Below are 14,950 nucleotides of genomic sequence, written 5' to 3'. Positions count from 1 at the left end.
TGAGAGCCATGATGAACAAGAACCCCTTCCCTCCCAAGGTGACTTTCTTCATGATTAGCTTCACAAGCCAGCTCTCCTAAATATGGGTGAAGGGTCTCATCAAAGGTAGGGACATTGGTTAGGACATCCAAGAAGCTGCCAAGAGTCAAGGCAGCAGCACCACTGTCTTGCTGCTGCGGGAGCAAGGAAAGGAGAATGTAATTCAACTTGGGGGTGGTTAATGGAAGGTTTTCCAGATGATGGGAAGGTGAAGATTAATTCTGAAACACACATGGATGTTACACACACGGGAAGGGCATTGGAGGCAGCGGTGAGGTGAAAGACAGCACTGATCATTCACCGACTACAAACAGTTGGATCTGACTGCAGTAGAAACTGGAGAGGGGCTGGAGGAGACAGGAGGGGCAGCAGTGGGGGAGGCTGGGGGGCAGGCAGAGGCCAATCGTGACAGTCCTTTCAAGCCACACCGAGGAGTCGGAGCTGGATCCTGAAGACAGGGAGGTATAAGGAGAGTTTTGAGTGAGGAGTGGTGTGCTCTGAGGTGGGTTCTAGAAAAATCACTTTGGGAGCTGGTGGGAGATGTTGGTTCCTGGGAGCTAGTCTTAGTTCTGTGGCCAAAGGCTGTCCCTCTAATGAAGTGCTAATTTCCAAATGGTCAGTCACACTTTGGGACGCTCTGAGCCCAAAGACCCCAGCCTCAGCTATGCTTGTATGAATGCAGGGGTCCACCTAGGAGTGGGGCCAGCCTGCCTTCTTGAAAAGAAGCAGTAATTAAAAAGCAATTCGAAGACATCAAGGATCCCACAAGCTTTGTTTATTTTTGTGTGCCATTAAAATCCTCAGAAAGAGAAGCCAAGCCTTTCAGAACCACTACTCATGCCTGGATTGCTGCGAGTCTATGGGAAGTCCCTGACTGGGATGCGTGGGTGATAGTTTCAGAGGGACAGAATATGAGCCAGCCTGAGGAAGTGGGCACACAGGCTTGAAGGAGTTCTGAACACAACTGCCCAGCTCAGGGTCCCCAGAGCTGCAGCAACAGCCAATTCAACTCTGCCAGCATGACAGAGAGCACCTACTGTGAGCAGAGACCTTTAGACAAATGGCTGCAAAACCAGGGAGCTTGGAGCAGAGGGTGGGGAGAAAGGGCCATTTTGCCGCATGTGCTTTTGGGAAGGGAAGACCTGCTCAGCCTCTCAGGAGGGATCAAATTAGGCTTCTCCACATGCATTTATAACAAATTCTGCCCTTGAGTTCCCACTAGAGGAATCCAAGCATCAGATCCCCATTCCCCTAACCCATGTCTTTCTGGAACAAAAATTCCTGATACTTTAAGCTGCCATGTGTGGTAGGCAGCTTCTGAGATGGCGTCTCACATCACCAACTCATGTAGCACCTGTGTGTGGTCTCCTCTACACCTACCACGGTTGGTCTATGTGACCAATGATATCCACTGGAAATAAGTAGGTATAAGAGACACCTGGCATCTTGACCATCCCCCTTCTGTCTTGATCACTTGTCCTGAGGGAAGCGAAGGCTACCCTATGGACAACCCACATCAGGAGGAACAGAAGCCTGCTGCCAATACTCACCAGAGTGAGCCAGTCCAGCTTTTAAATGACTATAGCCTTGGCTGACACCGTGACAGCAGTTTCATGAGAGACCCTACCTAACCTAGAACTGCCCTGTGCCACTGCTCTCAGGAGCCTGACCCTCAGAAAGTTGGGGGGAACTTGTCACCAGCAATGGGTAACTCTTGGAAGATTTTAATATCTAAAACATGGGTTTAGAGACAGAGACCTGGATCTGAGTCCACACCAACCTCGTGATCTTGGTCAAGTTACTGAACCTCAGTGACTCAGTATTTCTACTCCTAAAGTGGAGGTAATTATAGCGCCTACCTCAAAATGGTGTGCTGAACAGATCAGTTAATAGGTGTAGTGCAATTAGCCCAGGGCTACGGGTTCAATAACCAGTACCAAATACCATTATCCCTTTTCCAGCTTCTTCTCCCAATCACAACAAACTCATTTGCAGGCTCTCTGTGTGGCTGCTTCTGCTGGACACTCTTTCCTCCATCTCTCCACCTGTCACCCTCACTCATCCGGGCTCACTCCAGTGTCTCCTTCACTCCACCCTCAATTCCTTTAGGTAGATGATCACCCCCTCCTCTGGGTTCCCGCCATGCACTGCAGACTGTCCTCGTGTTTTTGTTTTTGTTTTTTTTAAATCTGATTTTATTGTCATTTTTCTTGGGCTGCAAGAGCATTTTTGTCCTCAGGGGAATGCACATAGTAGGCATTTGGGAGAAACACATTAACTGAATGGCTCTCTTGGTTTTATGTAATGATGCTGGGAGGGAAGGGGGGCTGCTGTGCTGCTGCTGCGAACATTCCCTTGCAGCCTCCAGCGGCTATAATTAGGGTGGTGTTTTTCTCTCCCATGTGTGTGTTTCCTTTTACCACCACAGACAGCTCTTGCTATTTCGTCCAGTTCCTTTTTGAATATTATCTTTTGTTTGCTTTTATTTTATCTCTTTTCACAATGTCATCTCCCCTTTCAACCTTATCTTTTAAATAGAAGACAGCAAGTGCCTGTATAATGGAGACCGTAAACACCCACCTTCGTTAAAGCAGTTGACACAACTTCACTCCTCCCATTTGAGGTCCCAACCTGGTCCAGGTTAATCCCTTCATCTGAAGTCAATCTATAGTGACTTCCAAATCCTTGTGCCACCTCTCCGTCCTTACCCTGGATGCAGAGAACACCACCCAGTGGTGGCACCATGACACATGGCTTCTTCACCCCAGGACAATTCTGCTTCTCAGAGAGGAAGCTGGAGCTCTAAGAGGCATGGCCTCAAACACACACCAGGCTCCTGTTCCATGCAGACCACATGCTCCACACCAAATGAGAATGCCAGAGTCACTCACCTTGGGCTTTGGTCCAGGCGCCATCTCTAACTCACCGGGGACACAGGACACACAGCCTGCCTCCATGTCCCTGTTTCTTCATCTATATGCTAGGGACAATGACACCACCCTCTTGATGGTTCGCCTGATATTTCTCGGGTGCAGATGCTGAGTCCCGCTCTGTGCAAGGTTCAGCATCTGCCTAGGGGAGACACTTCTCCATGTTCAGGGGCCTCTCAGTCAGATCCTCTGCAACATCTCAGATCCTCTGCAAGAAGACGGCAAGAGACGTCGATCGCATTGACTAGAAATACAGAGGACACAGGAGAACAGGGAAGAGGGACAGCCAGCCATGGCAGGAGCACTCAGAAAAGGCGTCGGGAAGTGGCAGCAGCAAAGCTAAGCACAGACTGAAAAGATGAGGAAGAGGTGAGCAGGAGGTGGTGCGGGCAGACGGCTGAGGACCAGCAGAGTGGACTCTGCATAGGCATCTGTCTGCCAGTGCACAGGGCAGAGCCAGTGGGACGAGACAACAGCACTGTGGTGTTCCAAGTCCATGAAGCAGGAACAGGGAGGCTGAGAGGGAGCCCCGAGAGCCGGGCCCGAACTGGAACACAGGACAAGGATAACACAGGTGAAAGTGCTTTGCGAACTCTGATGTGAGGGCCACTGTTTGTTCCAGAACACTTTCCTTCCCAGCTGCCATAGCCTATTCTCACAAAAACATGCTGAAACCAGCACCTTTAAAAAAAAAAAAAAATCATACTTCCTACAGATTTGCAGAGGACAATCAAGTATGTGAATGTTCACAAGTTGTCGTATAATCAAATGATTGGTGATTTTCTTTCTCATTTTCCTTTCTTTCCGAAGCTATGTTTCTACTGATTTCATGTTTCAGGAACATAAACACCACTTCTCCATTTTGGGGACTAAATCAGGAGGTACCCACTTAATTCCATTATCCAAGAAACAAAATCACTCCCCCTCCAGCCAGTCCTGCAAGCCAATCACCTGCACAGGAGATGAGAAAGGAAATTACTCTGTTTTTCTCTTGCTTTTTTTTTCCCTAACTAGTGGTATTTGAGAAAATTAAGTATGTTGTGCTTCCTATTCAGGGTCCAGGTCCTCAGACAGAGCTGGAAATGGAAGAGGAGAATGTTGTTTGGTTCCAGTGGCAAATATTTCATAGCATCCTTCAGCCCCTATGAATAGCTTTGTAGACAAAATAACACATTTTGTTGTGACACCACCTTAAATATTTTTACTCAGGTAAGACAGAGCACTGTAAATAGTGCCTGTTTATCACCCCAGTGGAAATTTCACTTTTCTTGCTGGGACTAAGAAAGCAGGAAGCCTCGCCCCAGTAGTCCAGGGCCCTTGGCCTGAGTCCTGGCTTTGTACATGGTCTGACCTCAGGCATAGACTCCCGGGTCAAGTGAGGACAGCTGTAGGCAGTACAAAGAGCACTGGACTTAGAAGTGGACAGACTGCATTTGAACCACAACTCTGCTGTTTACAAGCTGTGACTTTAAGCAATGTACTGAAATTTTTCTGAGCTTGAGTTTTCTCATTTTGTCAAGTAGGGATAATGCCACCCAGTGTGCTGGATGACTGCACTAAGTGAAAGAATGAGATGGCACGTAGAAAGGGCTGACATGGTGCCCAGCACATGGGGCTGCAACATACAGTGCAGTGGTTTCTGCCCCGCCCAAAGATGCCCAGCCAAGGAACACGTGGTGCTGACATTCTGCCTCGCTTTTTAAACTTGCTGGTCACTCATACAGGGTTCTTTAAAGCAGTTCTTCTACCCAGAGAACCTGTGGATGATTCACCGCACAGAGAAAGCTGCTTCGCCATTTACACAAAGGTGCCATGCTGGCAGAGGGGCCCCGGAGCACAGGAGGTACATCTCCAATCCACTCTGCTGGTTTTCCTCCCCGCCTCCGCCCGCCAAAGACTATCAGCCTCAGCTACATATGTGTGCAAAACCACGCTGCACACCATGTCCTGAAGCAGCCCAGCTCATCTTTAGATATCTCTCTTGTAAAGCATGATCTCACAGTTTCAGTTTTGCCAGAAAAGAGTTCTGGAGGTGGATGACTTAAAAATGGTTAAGTTGGGAGTTCCCGTCATGGCTCAGTGGAAACAAATCTAACTAGCATCCATGAATACGCGGGTTTGATACCTGGCCTTGCTCAGTGGATTAAGGATCTGGGATTGCCATGAGCATGAGCTGGCATGTAGGCATAGATGTGGCTCAGATCTCATGTTGCTATGGCTGTGGTATAGGCCAGCAGCTACAGCTCTGATTTGACCCCTAGCCTGGGAACCTCCATACGCCCGGGTGCAGCTCTAAAAAGACAAAAAAAAAAAAAAAAAAAAAAAAGGAAAGAAAGAAAGAAAAAAGGTTAAGTTGGTAAATTTTAAATTATGTGTATTTGACCACAATTTAAAGCAATAAATTCTTTAAATTATTAAAACATTCAACTATTTTTTAGAAAGACTCTAGCTCCATTTTGTGCTGAGAGGCAATAATCTGACACGTGGCATGGCAAGGGAGCAGGGACTTGCCCTCTGAGAGACAGAACTGAGTCCCTCTGCGGGCTGGGGAGCAGGTTGGGGGGTGGTAGTATTTTTTTTACGTTTGAGCTAAAATCTATTTTCACGTAACTTTTCTCCATGGTGGTCTTTTGGGCCCCAAAGAACAAATATCATGGGGCTACTTTAGCATATTAGTTAGGTTAGGTTAGTATGTGCTATGCTCCAGGAAAGAAAAAAAAAATCTTGGGGGCTTAACAGAGCAAAAATATCTCTTCTCCCTCACACTGTGAATTATATGTGGGTGTTTGGGGGAGGGGCATACCTCTGCAAGACCCTCACCCAGGGAGTCTCACTGTGTGGGCCACTGTTCCAGGTCCTGGGGTCAGTCGAGCCGTGGGCCAGAATCCCACACAGGACTTTCCCTGCAGCAGCCAGCAAGGGGCACGCTTCCCTCTGATGGGCTTTTCCTTGGCCAGTCACATGACCCTGCCCACTTACAAGGGGACCGGGAAATGGGGGAGAAGGAAGCAGACGACCAGGCCAGGGAGCATTATTGTCTCTGTGACTTTCCTGACTTGGGGTGGACAGGGTGCTGTCCTCGGGCCCTGGTGCTGGTCTGAGGTCAGGCAGACAACCCCTTTCCCACTTCCAGGACTCGATTTTCCCATCGGAAAACAGAGTTACAAATTACCACCCTGGCTACAGATGGAGGACAGAGCTTGGGTGTTCCACACCCCGTGTTTCTCCAACACGTGTTCCCGGGGGGCGTGCAGCATCGGAAAGCACAGCTGGGAAAAACCCCAGAGGATATATGGGAACATGTGAAAAAGAGAAATCCATCCAAGAAATCAGGGCCCCTTTTCAAATGTTTGGCCCTAGATCCCTCCAAAGCAAATTATGGGGACGAAGGGAGGCCACATTTCTGTTCCTATTTTACCCGAGCCTGTGATGCCTACAGAATCGCCCCGCTTTTAATAGCGCCTAGGGTGGGAGGAAAGGCCTGGTCTGTGGCCACAGAGAGAACTTTTGTCTCCAGGGGTGTCTGACCTGCCTCCATCCTGAGGATTACCGTAACTTTTTAATTAAGGCAAAGTTTGTAAGGAGTTTGCTCTTTTGATGTGGCAGCTGTAGCTGGAAAACAGACCTACGTTTAAGACTTTACTGCCTGCCGATGGCTCAGCAGCCTGCCACCCACATATCAGAGCCCACACCCCATAAACAGCCCAGATCATGTTTCTTCAGAGCAGGGTGTGTGAAAGGGGCCTGGGACCACCATGACATGGAAGGACCACCTTTGCTGATAATCTCGTGGGACCGACCACACAAGGGTCCCACTGCCCAAATGGGGACAGCGTTTAGAGATGGCAGAGGAGTAGATAAGGTGACCTTTAGAGACCTGTGATGCAGTGTTTACTCTTGACCCTGATGTTCTATCGTACACAGGCAAGAACCAGGGGAGGAGAGACACAGAGACAGGAAGATCCTTCAGCATCATCCCATCAGAGCATATGTTTCTGGCCCCGCTGAACAGGGGGAAGGGCAGGGGGCTCCTTCAGGCATCTTTGTATCCCAGAGTCCCACATGCAGTTGGCTGGTAACTTTGATGTGAACAGACTGTGTCTTTGGGGAGAGTGATGGATAGAGTGAATGTGGGGCATGTTGCTCTATCACCTTCAATATTCCTTTATGAGCCCCTACAACATACCAGGTACTTGTCCTAGGCACTGACGATTCATCAGGAAACAGTAACTCTGCCCAATTAGAGCTCATATTCTGGCAGATCTGCAGTCTACTACAGGCACTGGGATGCAGCCAGGTCACCCACTTAACCAAGACAAGAACTGGGGTTTGCTAGCTCCCATGAGAGCAGTGCTTCTCAAACTTTCCCACTGAAGAGCCTCTCACGGGGGTCTGGAGGCAGAGCCCAAAGCAGCCAATACAGATGTGACATTTCTTTGACGTTCCAATGTTTTAGTTTAAAAATTCATATAAATATTGAAATCTATGCCATTTCAGAGCCATGTTTGTTTTACGATAAAGTAACGGTGTAGGTTACTTGGTGTATATATAAATAAATATATACGTATAAAGTTTCCACCTTGTTGGTCCTGCCTCTCTATTTCCCTTGGCACACAAACATGTACTCGTGGGATCCATAGGGGGTGGTATGGTGGGGAAGCACATTTCCAGCTCACGTGGATTCTTCTAAATTTCTAAAGGCCTTATGACCTGGCTCCCCTTTGCTTTTGTTTTTAAAATGAGTTACACCATAAGCAAAGTTAAAAACAAATGACATACTGGGAAGAAAGTTTTGCAAAATTATATTGCCTTGATCTCCCAAATATTTAGCCTATAAATCAGTGAGGAAAAAAGACCACCAGCTCAAAACGTTTGCAGAGAAAGATACACAAATGGCTGTTAAACTTAAGAAAATGGTGCTTAACCTAATTCATAGTAAGTGCAAATTTAAATTATATTAAGATGCTAACTTTTAGCTATCAGAATGGCAAAAATCCAAATGCTGGCTAACACACTGTATTGGGGGAAATTGCAGAAATGGCTGTGTTCATTCTCTTCTGCTGCTGGGGTGCAGAATGGCTCAGGCCCTGTCGAGGGCAGTTTGACAATACTAGAGAAAGCACATTCATGAACAAGATTTTTACATTAGGTCAACCACTTCATTTTAAGTGTCAGTTATATATGCAGCACTGGTCAGAAACTCTACAGAAATAATGAGGTATCTACACAGAGCCTGACCCTGAGGAGCTTGGGACCCCACTTAAAGGCATTGGCAATAGGACACAGTAAAAACAATGCTATTGTAACTCTTATTTATCAAGAACTTCCGAATCTAACAGATCATTGAGCATCACAGAAACCCTGAAAAGTAAGTATTTTTCTTTCTCTTTTTCAGTACAGAAAGGTGAAGCAGAGCATGGTTTGCCCAAGGCCACAATGAGGTCAGCCCAGAGCTAAGTAATCCCAGAGCTGAGGTGACTCCAGAACTAGAAGGAGGTGCTGAGATTCCCATGTTCTGCCCAGAGGCAGGTCACCGGAGGTTGGGAGATGGCATTTGTATCTCTCTGACCTGAGTTTAAAGCTTCCCTCTATTACTTGCTATGGGTGAGACCCTAGATGAGTTGCAAAAACCTCTCTGAGCCCAAGTGCAGGTGATAATAAGATTTTTGTGAGGATGAATTGAAATAATATCATTCATCTACTGGCTGTCACACTGTCTGCACTCAGTAACTAGTGGGAAGGAAGGGGTGGTGGGGAGCTGCTGGTGGTGGTCAGAGGCTCCGTGTGCCAGGGCAGACCTGGGTGGAATTCAAGTTTGTGGCACATACGTAAGCTTGTGTATCAGGGAAAAGAGGCTCCTCTCTGTGTTGAGGCCCTGGGTTGCTCAACACAACCCAAGAATGACCCGTTCTGTCACCCTCAGCAATGTTGCCGGAAACGTCACAGCAGTTGAAGCACAAGCCCAAGGAATCATGGCATTTCCAAGCCGGAAAGACCAAACCTCCCAGAACCGGTCTGGCCAGACCCCTACTTTTCACAGATGGAGAACATGAGGCTCCTCTCTATGCAGCATCATCACCCCCAACCAGCCCGAGGTGCCCTTCCTCCCGCTCAACCGGGACCCACGATACTGGAGGAACAGCTCGGCAATTTGGAAACTGATTCCCCTTCACTCTCAGGCCTCCTGGAGTCCAACAGTTGAGCGCCTTAGAGGGGAAGTCACATTATTGTTAGGAGAAAGGGGGAAATTGTCTTTTTTTATGACTTTCCACAGAGGGCTAAGCGCTAATGGGGATTCGAGAGGCTTCTGGTGGTATCTCCAGAATTGCACCAAGTCTCTGAACCTCTGCCTCGAGGTGAACTTTTAACTCCCAGAATGATCCCTGAAAGCCCTTTTTCTCCCCCTGTCTCGGCTGCCAAATTGACTCCCCAAGTCTGCCCTCCATGTAAAAACACAATAAAACCTTATACAATCAGGAAGGTATTCAAGGCTCGTAATAAATAATCGCCCTGTGACCAGCGGTTAGGATCCCCCGGCGCACCCTCAATGGGCCTTTTTCTTTAACAGAACAAATAAAAGGAACAGATGCAGGGCCTCCCGTGCCAACACCGCAGTGGCCTCGCGCGGGCCTGAGGAGGGTCACTGGGGAAGCGTCATTCCCACACTGATGAATCCACGTGGGGAACAGTGGGACCGCACCCCCAGAACGCTGCTCTGGGGACACCAACACGCCTCCTAGGCAATGGTGACCCTGCCTTCCTGGGTGTTCCTGGCTTGTCCGCCTCCTTTGCTGCTGCCAGAGGGGGAGCGGGGCTATAGAAGAATCACCGTGACCTGAGTGGAATTACAATGTTCCCTGACCAGTTCCTCCAACACTCTCACATCCCCGTGATAACTGTTATACCTGTCCCATTTCTGCCTGTGCTCCATCTTTCTCCCAGCTCCCACCCTCTCACCCTCTAAGCTCTTTCTAGGAAAGGTCCAAGACCGATTATGCTTGGTACCCTGGCAGAGCGCTGGGACACAGGAGGAGAGACCCAGTAAGTGCTGGTCAAATCAAAACATGAAAGGAAAAACACGGTATCACTGAAAAGTAGAAAATAAAAAGCCACCCTACCAGACACCAGGATATTCTTCTCCCAAGATGGATTTCAGTGTATTTTGCAGCTTTGGATGTCTTTGCTTCACTTCTCCAAGTTGTTGGTGACCACCTCTGCCAGCCTGATTCTCTCTCAAGTGAGTCCTGTGAGACACAACCAAAGGCATTTCTTAATCTGCCATTCACAGTACACAACAGCTGTGGTGGGATAGCTGTAGGCTCTGCCCACCCAGCACACAGCCCCCTTCTGCTCAGAGCTCAGTCTTCCTCTCAGAGGCTGGCCCCTGCCTCTCACGTGCAGGTCTGGAGGTTCCTGACCTCTGGCCAGTGTGGGCTCAGCCCCAGAGCAGCCAATCAGGCCTCTCTCCCAGGCATCTCCATTCCTTTGCTAGTGATGAAAGGGCAGGGACTGGTGACCCTGCAGAGGCATTTGGAGGAGACTGGCCTAAAGTCCTGGCTTGCTCCATGCTGGAGCGGCCTCATCTCCACTCTGCGAGATCTGGGAATCAACGCTTCCCTCTGTTCTGTCCACTAAGTCCTCCCCTTCTGACAAGTTCCCTTTTATATTTAGGTTGGCCAGGCTAGTTTCTGTTGCTTAGAACCGCAGCACCCTAAATCAGGCTTTCCATGATGGATACTTGGGACCAGATAGTTCTTTGCTGTAAGCATCTTATCCAGTATGGCAGACAGCCTGTGAGTAGGAGGTCACGCTGGTATCCTGTGCAGCCTAAGCCTCTACGCTGGGTTTCTCAATCTCAATCTCTATGGTTATTTTAAGCTGCATGTATGTGTAGTGGGAACTGTCCTGTGCTCTGCAGAATGTTTATTGGCATCCCTGGCCTCAACACACCAGATGTCAACTGCAGCCCCCTGGTTGTGACACACATCTCCAAATACAGCAAAATTGTCCCTGGGAGGTTAAACCACTGCTGTAAAAAAAAAAAAAAAAAAAAAAAAAAGTCTGCCATAAACAGACTTAGCGGTTGAGACCCAGTGGCCTTGAACAAATTGGTGATTGGGTCTGCATGGTTCAGGGAGGCACTGAGTCAGAAGTCAGAGGGTCTGGGATTTTTCTGGCCCTGACCCCTCCTCCACTTTAGCTCGAGCTCCCTGAGCCCCTCCCCCCCTGCACCATCTTCCTCCCAGGTCCACACCCCAGCACCAATGGGCACAAGCTTGAAGAAATCCAAAGAGCTGCACAAATATTTTGGAAGATCCATTACCACCTCACAGTGGATCCTTACTTGTCAACGAAGTTAAAAGTTGCTTCTTGGCCAGCTGGGCAAACTTGATGATAACTAAAGAAAGTGAATAAATATCCTGACCAGTGGAGTCTGTCTGAAGTATCGACATTTCACTTATCATATTGGGTGGCATTCTACAGACAACAGAGAAATTGTTCTTGCAGGGACAAACCTGTCTTTCTTCCATCAGATGCTCTTTCTGCTATAATGACTAGCATGGCGGGGGTGGGAGGCGAAACAAGGTGAAATTATAAACCTTGGAGATATGAAGGCTCAGAAGCTGCCCTTTCAGACAAAGCCAAGCTCCAACCCTTTCTCACACTTCAAATTGAAACCTCTTTGAGCTTTGATAAAACTCCAACTGACATTTTGTTTCTCCCTTCTCAAGCAAGGTCTGCTCACCTCCGTGCTTTCTGAGACCACTTGGGCACAGGTTCGCCAAGGACAGCCTGGCTGCTCCAGCGCCAAGTAGGTAACACTTAATATGCTGATCTTTGAGCTCTGTGCTTTAACAATGCTGGAGGAACAGTTTTGGCTTAACATGGGGGGACAGGATTCAGTGTGAATTAGGAGTCAGGAGACTGGAGATGGGCCCCAGCTCCATCATTCACACGAAGCCTGGGAACATCTTTTCCCTTCCTTGGTGTCAGTTTCCCCACTTGCAAACTGCCTTTGGAGTAAATCAGTAAGTCGTAAACTTATTTGTTTCTCTCTGTTAATCTGAACCCACCCCCGAGAATATGCCAGTATGCCCTTGATCATACTCCCATAGATGTATCATTTTGTAAAATGTATGAAAAGGAGTTCCCATTATGGCTCAGCAGGTAGCAGGTTAAAGACCTGATGTTATCTCTGTGGGGATGCGGATTTGATCCCTGGCCTCGCTCAGTGGGTTAAGGATCCAGCATTGCCCAAAACCTGCAGCATAGGTTACAGAGGCAGCTTGGATCTGGTGTTGCTGTGGCTGTGATGTAGGCCAGCAGCTGCAGATCTGATTCAATCCCTAGCCTGGGAACTTCCATATGCCACAGGTGCGGCCAAAAAAAAAAAAAAAAAAAAGTATGAAGATTCTTGGACCCTGGACCATGAAGTCCAGGGTGAAGCCATTGGATCAGGTGGTCCCTAAGGAGTCTGCCCTTTCTTGACCCTACTTCGTGGTAGCCCAATTTGACAAGTTAGTTTCATATTAAGACAGACGTGAATTCTAAACACATCTGGTTTGGGAACCCAGCTCCTTTTCTTATCAGCTCTGTGATACTGAGCAAATTTTCTAAACTTTCTGAGCCTATTTTTTCATTTATAAAATAGTGAGATAATACTCCCCAGTAGTTAGTTCGAAGCATTAAACTACATTATTATATGAGACCTAGAAAATGCTTAATTCAGTTTTGCTTTCCAGTCTTCTCCCTCTTCCTCCCCTGATCCTTTCTTGGTACAAGTTCCTCCTAAAACAGGAGCAGAAAAGCAGTTAGTGCATCAGATTAGTTTTATATCTGTGCAGATCTAGGGGAAGGTGAGATTAAATGTCAATTGCTTACAGAGAAACAAACCCCAGAGTGATCCCTCAGAGATGAATTTACATCACAGGAAGCAACTCTTTGCAGGCTGTGTGGCTTTAGTTAATTGACTAAACCTCTCTGAGCCTCTCATCTGTAAACAAGGATGAGGATGACACTTCCCTGACCACCACCTACTCCAGACTCCTTCCTGGATACCAGGCACTGTACTGAGCACTGTGTATAGAGTGCATCATGAACAGCAGGTCTACCGCGAAGGTGACATGAAAGAAGATACACAGAAGGGCTTTATAAATGGTGAAACATGAGGCAGACACTTCATTTTCACCATGGTCAGGGGGCCTCAAGAGATTGTTTTCTATTGTAAAAACACGAGTGGCTTTTCCAACCAGAAGATCAAGCACATAGAGCAGAAAGTGACAACAAGTGACATGGAATTAAGGGTCATCTCAAAAACAATAGGTGACCACCAGTTGGAAGCTTCTTTTCTGGAGCCTTGGTGAGAAATACAAGGAGCACAGAAGGCAAAGCGATTTCTTTTCCTGTGTCTTTCCTATAACATACGTCTTTCCTCACCAAAGCTCCCATTTACCCATTTCTTATCCAGCGCTTGATTTACTGGATGCTGTAGCAGGACAGCCAAAATGCTTGGTGAAATGGTAAATCTAGTAATAAAATATCTAAATGATTTATAAATAAGGTTTAGGGAGGCTTGGGTAGGTAAGGCAGTGCACGGCTAGTCTAATGAAATCCCTGTGCTTCAGAAACTCTCCCCCAGACACCCACATCCAACCCACAGAGCTTTTTGTCTCTATTGAGCTGAGCTGACAACTCCAACGTGTGCAAATACTGATTTAACAGGCAAACGTGCAGCCAAGCCCAAGACTGTAAGTGTTTGAAAAGGCAGATCTGTTTGATGAGCAAATAATGCGTCATCAATAAAGACTTGTCGAGATGAAAAGAACGAGAGCAGCTGTTGCTGAACATTCAGTCTTGGGTAGAAGATGCAAAGTGAAAGAGGAAAACACGGTGTGGGTGGGGGCAGTGGGGGGGGCAGACCAGAGCAGAATGTTTTAGAAAGATAATGCTGGTGTTCTTGACCAATGTGAGCCACCTGGACTGAGAGTGGGGCCAGCTGTACTAGAAGAAGGCCCTCCCTGGAGGCACCTGGGGTATTATTACCAAGGAAAGACAGACAGTGAGAAACTGATAAGAGAGAGCAAGGTCAGGCTTTGCTGAAATTAACATCTTAATTCACATAAGATGATATAAATTACATGTGGAATCTTAAAAAAATCAAGCAAATGAACTTATTTACAAAACAGAAATAGACTCACAGACATAAGAAAGCAAACTTATGGTTACCAAAGGGGAAAGAGGGGAAAGGATAAATTAGGAGTTTGGGATTAATATGTACACACTGCTATACATAAAATATAAAAACTCAAGGACCTGCTGTACAGCACAGGGAACTATATTTGATATTTTACAATAACCTATAAGGAAAAAGATACATATATATCTATATACACATGTAACTGATATATCTATACATAGACATATATGTATCTGTATAACTGAATTACTTTGCTATATACCTGAAACTAATAAAACATTGTATATCAACTATACTTCAATCAAAAAAATTAATAAAGACTATGAAAGAGCTGAAAAAAAATCTTAGTTCACTGTAGCCAAAAAGTGGAAGCAACCTACGTGTCTTGGATGAATGAACAAATACACAAGAAGTGACATAGCCATACAGTGGAATATTATTCCGACCTAAAAGGAAAGAAATTCTAACACATGCTACAACATGGATGACCCTTGATAACAGTGCTCAGTGAAATAAGCCAGTCACAAAAGCCCATTTATTGCCTGATTCCATTTATATGAGGTACTCAGGATCATCAAATTCTGAGAGACAGAAAGTAGAATGGTGGTTATTAGGGACTGGGGATGGGAGAAATGAGGAGGTATTGTTTAATGGGGACGGAGTTTCAATTTGAGAAAATGAAAATTTTCTGTGGATGGATGGCGGTGATGGTTACACAACACTGTGAATTTATTTACTGCCACTAAATACAATTAAAATGGTTAAAATGGAAATTTAAGTTATG

General features: G+C 46.8%; 1 long non-coding RNA gene across 2 annotated transcripts in view; it reads right to left on the bottom strand.

Annotated features, from left to right (window-relative positions):
- LOC102163764 overlaps window positions 1-14,950 on the bottom strand; it is a 525,917-nt gene that overhangs the window by 158,003 nt on the left and 352,964 nt on the right. For both annotated transcript variants that reach the window (XR_002338695.1, XR_002338696.1), the window contains exon 6: window positions 10,088-10,213. This is a non-coding gene — a long non-coding RNA (uncharacterized LOC102163764). The remainder of the gene's footprint in view (window positions 1-10,087; window positions 10,214-14,950) is intronic.

The sequence above is a fragment of the Sus scrofa genome, chromosome 14 (genome assembly GCF_000003025.6).
Source record: "Sus scrofa isolate TJ Tabasco breed Duroc chromosome 14, Sscrofa11.1, whole genome shotgun sequence".
Taxonomy (NCBI): domain Eukaryota; kingdom Metazoa; phylum Chordata; class Mammalia; order Artiodactyla; family Suidae; genus Sus; species Sus scrofa.
Note: the sequence above shows the minus strand (reverse complement) of the source record. Positions and strands in the feature narration are given on the sequence as shown.